Source organism: Lytechinus variegatus, chromosome 17 (genome assembly GCF_018143015.1).
Source record: "Lytechinus variegatus isolate NC3 chromosome 17, Lvar_3.0, whole genome shotgun sequence".
Taxonomy (NCBI): Eukaryota; Metazoa; Echinodermata; class Echinoidea; order Temnopleuroida; family Toxopneustidae; genus Lytechinus; species Lytechinus variegatus.
Genome location: NC_054756.1, coordinates 9,604,088 through 9,618,753, shown reverse-complemented (window position 1 = coordinate 9,618,753; position 14,666 = coordinate 9,604,088).

Below are 14,666 nucleotides of genomic sequence, written 5' to 3'. Positions count from 1 at the left end.
TCTCCGCTATAATACTACAGTCACACCAACGACACCGACTCCACGCCCGAACAAAACTTTTACCCTTTTTCCATTGGATAACGTCTGTCGAACTGACGTCAGCTTCGTTATTCTGACTGCGGTATTAGAGGGGTCGTGTGTTGTGTATTACTGATCATTCGCTGACGACATATCGATTAAAACACACCCACCTGTGTTGCCTGCCATCGATCATCTCCGGGCAAAAATTGCGATGGTGTTTTTTTTTTCTTATTCAGTTTTTCTCCTTTTCCATTAACTGTAGAACTTGCAATTATTGCTTTCGACTCTCTAACATTGTTTTCTTACTTGTACCCATCCACAAACCATTTCAGTATCCCTCATTTTTTGTTCAATCATTTTCATTTGTATGTCTCTTTTCTCGACCACCTTCCTACCCACTACACTTACCTGTCTCCCTACCCGACTGTACAGGATAGGGGAAGGGGGTGGTGGCTGGGGCAACTGCGTTTGCAAGCAGTGAGGGGAGGGAGGGAGGGAGGGGGGGGGAGAAAAAAGAGTATTAACAATTTAAGGTATATAGGTTTATATTACAAATTGTATAATACCCCTATTATTCAATTGAAATTGAAAGAAAAGGGGGAACCTTTCCGGGTTTTGTACCATCTATTTATTTATCTATATATCCTTCTATCTATTCATCTATTCATCTATCTATCTATCTATCTATCTATCTACCTATCCATTCATCTTTTTAGTTGTCAATCCTTCTTTTTCTTCTTCATCTTTTTTATCTCATTTATTCATTATGTTTTTCTCTACCCCTTCCTCCCCTCCTCCTCAGTATATTACTTCATCACAAACACCTCCACATCCATTCTCGTTTCAATGTTCTTCGATACTCCACTAAAGTCATTGAAGCAAGAAAAAATGTATAGATGTCAGCGGAAGGATATCATCTTAATGTATCTGGGTCACGAGCATGGTATTGAAAGCATAATTTAGTTCCGGTGTCACATCGAGGTAGGATGTACAAGATGGATGGATAGTTCCGTCATAGTGACGTCATAATGCTCCCGGCTTCCTTCGAGCCATAAGAATACTTTCCCTCAATTTCCATCGCGAGAAGTCGAGTATATCCCTTAAACTAGGAGCAACCACTAACGGAAAACGACACAGTATGCAATTAGACGAACATTATTGCAAATGGTTTTTCATTTATGTTGCCTTTTACCTCTCTATGAAAGGATTTAGATGGATTCTGCTTCTGTTTTATCTTTTCATTTAAAATGTTTCTTAAGTTACAATATCTTGAAGTCACACTATCAGCTCAACGATAATTTGTTGAAACAAGCGAGTAAAACTACATTGAGGAATAGTTAGCCCTTTGTTGGCAACACTTGTACATTAAATACCAAATTCAAGGGGATGCATCAACCTTGCATTCAAAGTCACTATTTAGTTACCCATTGCTATCTTCAATATTATCATCGGGGGGGGGGGGGTCCTATTCGCAGGCTGCAAAGAATAGTAATTTTTAAGAAGAAAGAGAAAAGGAGAACTAGAAAAGGAAAAGATAGATAACGAAAAAAAAAAGAAGAATAAAAAAATACGAGTTGAGGTGTAAAGAACGAAGGAGCATTAAGTAGAAACATGCTGACGACGGACAAGACCTAGTCTGCAAACACAGACCCTGATTGAAACTGATCAACAATCGTGTCTCCAACTCTCCACGCAAAGACTGGCACATTCACGACTTGCTGTTTAGAGGGCCTTCAGTACACAAGGTATGAGTAGGCCGTAATTCAGTTAACTCGAGTGAAGGGTTTGCACAGCAGACTAGACAAGACCCGAAAAGAAGGATAGAGAATTTGACATTGAAAAATCTAGATAAAACAAAAACAACAAAACATCACACCAGACGGTTCTTAAACAACAAAAACACATCCATCATATTTATGTGTTCGGGAATGTTTAGCGAGTAGGGCAAAAATGAAAAAAAAAACATTTATATGACATTCTCATCGCTAAGTAGGCCCCACCAGATCATTAAAGTCCCAGTCATGTACTGTGGGAATTAATGTGACTCTTTTGCAAAGGCTATCAATCAAGTGTCGTACCGAAAATATATATTTTGTTTAGATACACGTGTGTTTTGAATGCTAATATATAGATTTGAGTAAATATATATATTTCTAGGAGCTAAGAGTTATGTTTACCAATGGTTAAATACAGTAAGATTACTTGGGTGACCCAGCATTCGTCATGCTGTTCCCAAATGCCAAGAGACTGTCGGATCATCGGTTGATGTGTACATTTCCAACTACAGTATGCTATAGCGTCAATGCACGGTGAAAAGCGCCCTCTCTTTTCATAATACATCGCGCCTTTAAAGGCAAATATGAAGTTCGCATAAGGGTTAAGAATACAATCTGATTTTCAGGTACTAGAAAATGATAGAAATAGGGATCGGAAAAAATATTATTCATTAAACGTAAAGTATTCCATCTCAAAAATGGAAAACTTGGATATTTTGTCTGCCCAAGTTGGCAAAGCCGACACTGTACACGTCGGACTCCTACGGATTGTCCTAGCTCGCAGCACTGGGCTTCGTTGATATGCAGGGCACACACGGGCAACTGGCTCGGGTGTCGCCATTAATATTCCAATGCAGCGATCCTAAGAAAAATCAATCAATTAAATTCATGGCTTCGGGTCGGGCTTGGTGGCACGATGATTGGTTAGACTACAGGGATTTGGATACTAAATCTTCCACAACGCGGACAGCTCAGCTGATGGAGGGGAAGAAGAACTTGGAAAGTAGTTGGTTAGCATGGTTAAGGGGGCTGCGAGGTGCAGCGTGTGTGGATAGGAGTACAATAGAACCGGGACAATATAGATGCCTGTAAAGCATGGATAGTTATTAAGTTGGTTTAGACTATGTGGATTTAACTGCACATGGTAACCGTGGTAACACTGACACTGACAGTTTTCAAAATAGATAAACACACACACACATCCTTTTATATATTTATATATGAAGAGGGTGCAGGACATAAGAAATGTAGAGGGGATGGAAAGGAGATCGGGGTGGGTCCGAGGATTTAGCCAAAAGCAAAGCTGTGCAAAACGGAAACAATTCGCTGTTCTGTGACCGTTTCATGTACTTACGTCAGTGGATAAACTCAAACTGACACAATTCGCCGTTGTAAGGCCGTTTTCTTAATGGGCTATACACAGTGGCGTACCGTGGGTCACGGCATTGGGGGGGCACCAGCAAAAATTTCGGGTCACTTAGGGAGCGCGCGAAGCGCGCTCAGTTGTCAGGTGAACTGACCTAATAGAGATATTTTAAGGACATGCAGTGCCATCAAACGAATATGTATCTCACTGATTAAATAATGCGAGCGCGAAGCGCGAGCTGAAAATTTTTTATATTAAGGACTAAAAATTGCATTATAAGCAAATTGTTTTGTAATCATACTGTACTGTCTCACTAAACAAACAATGCGAGCGCGTAGCGCGAGCTAAAATTTTTGTATATACTGACCCTAAACAAGGAAATTTTAAGGATTATATTTTAGAATCCATTAAGAGTATAAATATCTCACCATAGTCATCTAATGCTATTGCCACCCTTTGCTGATTTTGTTAGAATTACATCTAAACACAGTCATGAAGCACCTTTTATAGTCATGTAATCATGATGATCATACGCATCTTACTAATCAAATACTGCAAGCGCAAAAGCGCGAGCTGAAAATTTAGAAAATATAGACCTGAAGAAGGGCATTCTAAGGGTTGTTTGTAGGAATACTCTAAGACCCTACGTATTTGACTAACCAAATGATGCGAGCGCGAAGCGCGAGCTGAAATTTTTGTATATATTGACCACAAACATGGATATTTTGAGGACTATAGTTACGAATCCATTAAGTCAGAGTATACATATCTCACCATAGTCATCTAATGCGAGTGCCAAGCGCTTACTGATTTTGTTAGAATTACATTTAAACACATGGAGCACTTTTTGAAGTCGTTGTTATAATGATTATTATATGCATCTCACTAATGAAATACTGCGAGCGCGAGCTGAAAATATAGGAAATTCAGACATGAAGAGGGGCATTCCAAGGCTTGTTTGTAGGAATTCACTAAGACCCCATGTATTTCACTAACCAAATGATGCGAGCGGGAAGCGCGAGCTAAATTTTTTTTATATTCAGATCAGAAAAATTGACATTTTAAGGACTGATTTTAGGAGTTCATGAAGAGCAGAAATCTCACCAATCCACTTATGCGAACGTTAGCACGGACAGGCAGGAAATGTTTTATATTAAGACCTTAAAATAGGGCAATAACTTTCAGTTGTCATGAAAAAGAAGAATATATCACTTCTTATAACAATAATAACTCTAATTGCGAGGAAATATATTATTTTGTGGTATATTGATTTGAAAACGGGAGGCTTTAGTACAGCAGGTATCTCGTTAAAAAGTCTATGCGAGCGCCAGGAACAATGAAGACACAATTAAGCAAATAATGTTTCATAAAGTTGTGAAAAAATGCTTATATAACATAATATAATATAACAATATGATCAACAACAATTTCTTTTTTCCCCCACTACGTTTCTCTTTCTTTTTTCCCTCTTTTTCTCCTTTTCCCCGTTTTTTTTTTTTTTGGCCAGCCGATTGGGGGGGCACGTGCCCCCCCATGCCCCCCCGTAGTTACGCCACTGGCTATACAAAACAGCTACATTCGACTTTGGAATGGAAAGAAAAACGGCTACAAAAAGGGAAAGAAACGGAAAGTTACAGGCATAAAGAGCTTTTTATCAATGTATATTTCTTGAATGTCTTTGAAACTTTGGTCGAGGGTGTGATGCAATATAGTAATACAGTGAAGATATTAATGCGCATGACATAGTTGCGGTAAAAGAAAGAAAGTAATTAGATGGACACTGGGAAAGAGACAGGGAAGACGGGCCAGAAAGAGAGAGAGAGAGATGGTGTGTATGTGTGGGTGGATGCGTGTGTGCATGTGAGTAGAAGAGAGGGTGAGTGTTGGTGGTGCGTTGGGTGTGTGTGTGTGCGCGCGCGACAGAGAAACTGAGAGAGGGGGTGGGGTGAGGTGAGAGAGATGGAGAGCACGCGATGGGGATGGGGGATTGAAGATGATGGAGATGAAATATGACGAACATCAAAAGTAAAAAAAAAAACAAAAAAACACGCACACACACACGCGAAGACACGAAATACACGCAAGGAGAAGAGCGCGTCTGACAAACGCATCCTAGAAGTTATGGGATAAACAGAAGCGGATAAAAGCAGGATAATTAACAGAAGGGAAACAAATAGAAAGAATGCAAAATACACGAAAGGTTAGCGCATATATGCATTAGCATCGCACATGGTCGTTGAGTGATTGATTAGATGGCAGCTTGCATGTGATGAATCATTGGCCCAGAGACCTGGAAAAGACAGTAGAAAGGAAGAGAAGAAGATGGTGATTACGATGGGGGCACGACATCGCGTCTTGGAGAATACGATTATGAGTGGAAGTCTTTTGCGTAAAAAAATATATATATATATATATACACAAGCTGGAATTCGTTTTAAGACTTGTATGTGGTTTATGTTTCTGAAAAAAAGATAGTTACGGTATTCATTTAATTCCATGGCCATTATCATCTTGATAAATTTTACCACCATCATCATCATAATCATCATCATAATCATTATTATCTTTATCACTATCATCTTTAACATCATCTTCATCATCATCATCATCATCATTATCACCACCACCACCATCACCATCATACACTCTTAACGATGTTGATCAACATACTGTCCACACAACAATTGGTTAAAATTTGTAGGTGTATATATCTTTTTTCTCGTGAGTTTTAAATTTTGTTTTGTAGATTTCAAATTACAGGTAAAACAACCTGGATAGTGTAATAGGTTAATATCTAATGGAGATTTGTATCATATATATTTTCCTGTAGAAACCATGATTTTACAGAAAAAAGGGAGATTTTTGCAGAAAGCAATAACATAATCATTCTGTAAATTCATAAAACAATAATTTCCTGCAATTTAACAGAAAAGGTCAATTTTGAAAAGGGGAAGAGGGTGTATTATTAAAAGAAATTTATAAGGTTCCATACATCAAATACCAATTTCCTCTAATTATACATGATATAATGTAAGATTACGCAATGTGTTAAGATTACAGGTGTTTTCGAGACTCTGCTGCAGGAACTTCTTTTATTTTAAGGATAAGTTTTCTAACAGTGTGCCTACCGTCAGGGTCATAGATGTTACATCTATCATCATGAGCAGTGCTACCATCTCTAATCACCATTATCAACATCATCATGTATACATCTGCATCATTATAATCACCATCATCGTCATCATCATCACCACCATCTGTATCATCACCACCTTATTCAATCATCATCATCATCATCCTCCTCCTCATCATCATCACTATCTTCAGTCATCATCATTATCATCATCATCACCACCATCACCACCACCATATTCATTCATTCATTCATCATCATCATCACTATATTCAGTCATCATCATTATCATCGTCACCATCATCATCATCAGCAGCAGCATCATCATTCATCATCATCAAGATTCCATAAACATCTTCTGCCCCGTTGACGTGATCATTATCCTTAGCCTCACACCCTTAAGAGGATATTTTCCTTGGTTCTTTTTAACTCATTTTTCCATGTGATTTAATATTTTATTGTGAAATAAATTTCATAAACTAGTGATGATGACGACGATGATGATGATGCTAATTGTGATGATAATGACGATTCTAATAATAATTTTAACTGTAATAATAAATGACATTATAATTAATGATAGCAATGATGATGATAATAATAATAACATTTTTTATTTACCGCATATTTTCACCTAAATATGCTCAAGGCGGTCCTATTATCCTTGCTAAACTTGGCTACAAATTTCGGTGATTATTGCTATTACAGGCATCAAAACTAGGGTCCTGTAACACTTAAGTTAACGATTCATCGTAAGCTTGATTTTCACGATTGATTGTACATTGTAGCTAATGCAATTGATCGTAGTTCAAATGTTATACGGTCATTGTCAAGCTTTGTGTTACGGGCCCCATGGTACTACATGATAGTTTCATATCTCATTGAGATATATATCATATTTTAGTAAAATTGCGCAGAATATTAAATCATTTAAAAAACAAGTGGAATGCCTCTGGCCGTCTCACCTGCATCACGCGATTCAGCATAGCAGCAGTGCTGACTTTGAAAACTACTATAACTCACACAAGATGTTCAGTGATACTTGGTTACTCTTATTTCCACGTTTTATGAATTAGACCAATACACTTACAGAGATAGGATGGTGATTAAACAAATACCCCCAATGCGGCCAAAGTTCATTGATCTCACATGACCTTTGACCTTGATCATGTGACCTGAAACTTGCACAGAATATTCAGTGATACTTGATTACTCTTATGTCCAAGTTTCAAAAGTCAGATCAATAAACTTGCAAAGTTATGATGGTAATTCAACAGATACCCCCCATTATGGCCAAAGTTCATTGACCTTTGACCCTGGTCATGTGACCTAAGATGTGTACAGGATGTTCAGTGATACGTGACTACTCTTATGTCCAAGTTTTATGGACTAGACCAACATACTTTCAAAGTTATGATGGTAATTCAACAAATACCCCCAATTCGGCCAAAGTTCATTGACCCTAAATGACCTTTGAACTTGATCATGTGACCTGAAACTTGCACAGGATATTTAGTGATACTTGATTATTATGATGTCCAAGTTTCATGAATCATATTCAAAAACTTTTAATTCAACAGATACCCCCAAATCAGATACCCCCAAACAACAGATACCCCCAAATCGGCCAAAGTTCATAGACCCTAAATGACCTTTGACCTTGGTCATGTGACGTGAATCTCATGCAGAATGTTTGGTGATACTTGATTAACCTTATGTCCAAGATTAATGAACTAGGTTAATATATTTTCTAAGTTATGATGACATTTCAAAAACTTAACCTCAGGTTAAGATTTTGATGTTGATTCCCCCAACATGGTCTAAGTTCATTGACCCTAAATGACCTTTGACCTTGGCCATGTGACATGAAACTCTAATAGGATCTTTAATAATACTTGATTAACCTTATGGCCAAGTTTCATGAACTAGGCCCATATACTTTCTAAGTTATGATGTCATTTCAAAAACTTAACCTCAGGTTAAGATTTGATGTTGACGCCGCCGCCGTCGCCGCCGCCGTCGGAAAAGCGGCGCCTATAGTCTCACTCTACTATGCAGGTGAGGCAAAAACGGAAACGAAAGTCTCAAATCAGTGTATCTGATATGAAACATGTCCTTTTTTGTTTTTTTACTGTAATCCTCTGTGTAAGAGGTCCAAAAAATGGGCTAGACGCACAACTATATGGATTTGAAATTAATCAGTTGTGATAAGAAATCTACTAAGGATTAAAGGAGGTGAAAAGCAAGAAAAATCTTGCATTGCACTTAATAGACAGCATAATTATCATCACATAATCAAATAGTAAGACACTCATCTACTTCTTGAAAAAAAAACTAAACCCGAACATGGCGAATAGACTATGTTAACATAACATGATCATGGTCGTCGCATAATATTTCCCGACACAAACATAAAAGCCTGAAGCGAAGAAACCAAGCTTGCCACGGAGGAGTTTAAGTATTTTATTAAGAAAAAATGAATAATTTTTATGCATTATTTTGGTGAATTTTATGAAAATTCTCCATAAAGAAAAACAAACTTAAAGGATAGACAAGTAAATTGTTGAACACGATTATATTCGTTGCACAAATCCATCCGCCCAATTTTTATTGGACATCGGAGGGGGGGGGGGCTCTAAAATATTAGAGGGATAGGGCAGTCCGTTTTCATTATGACCCAATGTATAATCTATAATGACATATAACTAGATCAATATATTCTTGGCACAGTTTATCTTATGCATAGGCATCCCAAATGATTTTAGGAATAAAGACATTAAGATCCACCTCACTGTCCCTCACGTACCGGCTTAGATATAGCCAACGGCGTTTTTAAGTAAGTGGGACTAAAGTAGAAAGTAGAATAATTCGGCCACGATTTAACCAGCAACAGGAGGGGGGGGGGCAATGAGGGTTTTAATGATCGATACCTACCCCGCAGGACTATCTTTGCTAAAATGAGAATCAAACGCAGATAGTGTAAACGCTCAGAACGAAACTTAAGAATGGTGGAAAAGTAAGTTTGGTTCGATCAACAAAATCTGCTTTGCAATTCCATTTTGGCGGCCTATAGCATGATAAAAGCGTTTTATACTTTAAAGAAATGAAAATAGTCTCTGAAATAAACGCTGAATGTTCTTTGATTCTTGCTTCAAATATGTCGCAATTTGTTTATGTTATTTGTCAATTTCTCTTGTATTATGATTGTTTATGAATAATGTTAGGAAGGTACATGCAACGTCGTATGAGCATAATAGTATTCCTATTTTCAATTTAATATGTCAGCAAGTGAGCAAACAGTAACAAATTACAGAGGAGATATGTATATTTGTGTATTCCCCAAAATAGATATAATTTTGTAAACTCTATCAATTCCTGGAATCATCACTGTAATAAATAAGAAAAGAAGAACTCTGGAAAACTGCAAAAGAGGAAGCATATTTTCCCCTTATCACAATCAGGCCGCCCTATATTCATCATGTTCATGTTGAAACATTTGTGGAACGGTATCGCGGAATAGATCGGATTTTGGGAATCATCTCGAATTCTGATATCAAATTGAAGCAAACCTTTTTTAGTGATACCCCCACCCCCTTCTTTTCCTGGGTACAACTTATATATAATGAGCCTGGTAAATACGAATTGCCTTGAAGAGAAGAAAATGGCCACTCGATAGGTGCTGTCACTGCTGCATAGGTGATCAAATTTCTAATGAAATCTTCATCCACCTTCCTGATGAAAAAATTCTCAAATAATCAAATAAAAATGCTCCCCAGAGCCGTGTTGCACAAAAGATACCACAACGCAAACTGGGACCACCGTTCGGACCTATGGTACGGACCCTCATTTCAGTCAACTGCCTTCCCCTTGGTGATCGCAGATGGAGCTATTCACAGTTAAACAGTGATCACTGCCTATTATTAATGTCCCATCGCTATCCGGTCTAGCTACGTGCTCTACATTTACCTTACTTATTCATATATCATGTTTTCATACTAAAAAGTGTGTGCATGTAATTTTGTTTCATAAAATGATAATTTGATATTGAAACTTAGTGGGAGAATTGCAATGTTGTAAAAGGTAAGTAAAAATAAATGACTTTAATAAACGTAATTATTGTTTAATATTTTATTTTCCTTTTTTTAATCAAATACATGAATCTACTTTAGATAAATAAATATCTATTCTAATTGATGAAGTAAGTCCTGTGCTATAAATAAAGGCATCGAAAAGCGCATCAAGAGTGACACAAAAAAGGGGCAGCGATTAGAGTACTCAACGTATAAAATTAGAGGTTATTGGATTAGACTTTAACCATGCCGCCATTTTCGTTAGAGCAATTTTACTTTATATTCGTAAAAAGAAAAGAAAAAAATGGGAGGGAGAGAACAAACAGATAGAGGGGGGGGGTGTCTATAAGCCTATTATAATGCCTCAGTTCTAGTATAGATTATTAAAGGAACCGCCCCCACACCACAAATAATAAATAAAAAAAATTGTCGCAAAAATTCTATAAAAAATATCTCCATACACTTTTCAATAAGGAACAAATACTTCATATTTATTCATATTAAGCTGGTAAATAATAATCTGAACAAAAAACACATTGGACGCTTTCTACATGTTCTAGATTAAGGGTTTCGTAAATTCGAAAGACCTATTTTCTATTCCAAATTGGCCTAGGCATCCCAGCATATCCCAAACTGTTTTATTTTGCTCACGTTGTATTATTGTTTATGCTACATCCAAGTTCATAAAGATATATTATTATTATACTCCCGAGGCCCGGGGTCCCCGTGCATTTGACGAAATTGATATGAAATTACATGTACTTCAAAAATGCAATTTACGAGAATGTATTGCTAAAAGAAAATGGTCTAAACCAATTACGGGAGACATCTGAAAGGTCAAATGTACACGCACTTCGGATGCCCCGGCCCCTTTATCATTCTCTCCTTCTCACTCCCGATCTCTCTCCCCCTTTCTCCTCTTCTTTTCTCCACTCCCCATCTCTCCAGCCCACTCCCATGCATTCCTAGAGTACCTGTATTGCAATAACATGCAGCGAATGGAAAATGGATTACCCATCGCAAAATTTCTCTTCAGAAAATAAAAAGATTTGTACAGGCAAACGTCACTTTTCATAAGGCACGTGTGTATATCTTTTCTCCCTTCCCTATGTTATATAAGTCAAGGCATCTTTTATTCCGTGGATATATCTATATCTAGCTACTTGGATAATTGAAATTTATCATATTGCGAGCGTGAGTCATGAGATGAATTTTGATATTAGAACAAGGGGGATAATATATTCTCCATCCAAAGACACAGAGAGAAAAAAAACGCGAACATGTACCATGTTTAATATATACCATGTACGTGTATTAATATTAAGTGAAATAAAAACATATATTTTTAAATCTAGTTTCACAAACAAACCCCTATTTGTAAAGTAACCAAAAACCTGCCCCCCCAAAAAAAAAAAAATGAATAGATAAATAAAATAATTGAATAAATAAATAATGAAATAAAAATAAACTTAACTAAAATATTCAAAAATAATGTAAAACAAATTAAACACATGAAATAAATAATAGAATCATATTTCCATGTTGATAAATAAAGTTTCAATTCTCGCATTAATATAATTAATAATCCTGGCTTTAGATAAATGTCATGTTCACATTTTGATCGAACGTAGTTAGCCTGCAATTCAAACGCTGTCTGAACTGAGCTTTGGTAAAATGTCTGTGATTAGATGTATATTCCAATCATATTCGAATATCATCTAACATTGCAATCTTACAAAAAAGTAGTGGACATCGAATTGTCTTTATGAAACTATTGATATAATTCTTTAAAAAATATTATCCTCGTTTCTTGACAATGTTTTTATTTTCCTTTGAACAACGTCTTTTAAGAGCCATCTTACAAATTTACTTATTGGATTTCAGATCGCTACCAACTATTACAAATTAGACCCTGAAAGGTTCAGCTAATTCATTGTACAAGAAGTGCTTAAATAATTTTTGTTTTATACTCCCCACCATATGTGATTTTGACGGGGGTGTGGGATTCAGAGGCGTCCTTTTGGAGACGTCATTTGTGTTGAATGAAATAATAAGGTACACGATTATTTCTAAAGGATCCAGTCACTTATGTCAATATTCTTCTTTCTTTATCATTCCAATCTCTTGTACTGGTTGAATATTTTTTTTTTCGGATCACAAGTGCTTCATAGAAAAATTTAATGACGAAAAACACACACATTACATATAAAACAGAACCAAGAAATGTTATTACCATGATATAGTTCCCATGATTTTTATTATCAAATGTGTATCAGACTTGAATATATATATTTCTATATAAAATATTTTCTTGGCACTTCATCATAAAAAACACAAAAATAACAAAACAAAATGAAAAACATATCATGCAACATTAGACATAATAGTTTTTTTTTTCTCACGTAATACGTACCTTAAAAATCAGACATACAGAACAAATTCATTCAAAAAACAAGTGAAAACTTAATCTCTCCTGACATTTAACGAGTGAAGGGAACATAATTTTTGAAATATGCACACATATATTTAAAAATTGTATATAGGCATATCAAAGTACTGTTTTACTTCACGTGCAACACAATTTCTGAATAAGCAGTTTCTTATTTTTTCTTCAGAATAATGATATATCATTTTCTATTTTTTGGAATGTGTAGTATATTGTATTTCAGAGAAATGACAGGGCATCTCTTCAGCAGTTAGAGAAAAATAATGATATATCTAAATATAAGATTGTACTCAATGTAATACCAGTACGCTGTATCAAAACTCAACTCAATAAAAACAATATTGATGTAAAACATTGTACATTCTTCATGACCTTAAATCAATAAAAAAATCATAACCCAATATTATATGGCATTCATTAATGATAATGATAGAAGTTATATCTAAAGATAAATTTATTCAAGTCACAGCAATGTTACAAACCAGATTAAGCAAAACATGTCAATTTTCTAAGTCAAATGTCTTTCTTCTGTTTCATTATTTGAAATGTTTATTATATTTGAGAATTCATGCAAGCATTGCATCCTATTGCCTCTTTGTATGTCTTATGAAATGAAATGGAAGAGGGAATAAAAAAAAATCTTTTTTAATAGAAAATTATAAGCTAAGGCGAGAGAGAGAGAAAAAGAAACATACTGCTGAAATATGGTAGCGACTATGCAATACATTTAATATTAACAAAAACATAATGGTTGGTGGTATCTGCATTTAATAGCCTACATGTATATTGCCACTCTCCACCCAAGTGTGAAAACAGTAAGTACTAGTAGACTTCCATTTTTCAATGCTAAAATGCACTTAGCTGTCTAGCTGAGGTTAATGTTAAAGGAACTAGTGCATTTCTGGTGAAAAGTTGCATAATCAAATAATACTATACCCAACCCCCCCAAAAAAAAAAAAAAAAATTAAAGGGATAGTATGCCTTCTATGTTTTTAGTTTTCATGCAGCATATTATGCTGCATGAAAAGATACACTATCTCAATCCTTGGCAAAGATAAACATATTTATACACATTTTATATACAATAATGTATGTTTTTCCCCAGCAGATACTTTCCTTTCCTCTCTAAAATAAAGATAAGTTTCTTGATAATTTTTTTTTGCATAGTTACATAAACAAGCAAACATAACATAACAAAACAAAAACACATTCAACTCAGACTTCACTTTCATACATAAAATAAACACAGATTCACAAGAATACTTATACATGTACAATGTATATTACTAACTTTCTAATAAAATCTTATATTTATCTCAATATTTTCAAGATTAAAAACTTTCAAAAAGTGTTAGAACAATCATATTGTATCATGTTTGAGCACATAAATTTCAGTTTAAAATTAGCAACAATTTTCAAACAGTCCTTTTTTTTTGGGGGGGGGGGGGTCAGAGGCCACCCTCAATAGTTGCCACATCACCTCTGACATTGGCACTACTCCACTTTGAAGGAAGATTAATTGCCTGCTCCAAGAAATACAACTGTGCTCCTGAATATAACACAATTGCTTGGAAGACCAAAATGAGTTATTTAACACGGTGTATGTTCGCACGGATGTAATTATTTTTTTTTTAGACATGCATCGATCCAGCAATCATTTAATATCTAGGTCTGAGGCAGATATTCAATTTCACCGTTTGAAAGATCTGACTAGAGCTTTAACGGACAAGTCCACCCCAACAAAAACTTGATTTGAATAAAAAGAGAAAAATTCAACAACCATAACAATGAAAATTTCATCAAAATCGGATCTAAAATAAGAAAGTTATGGCATTTTAAAGTTTTGCTTATTTTC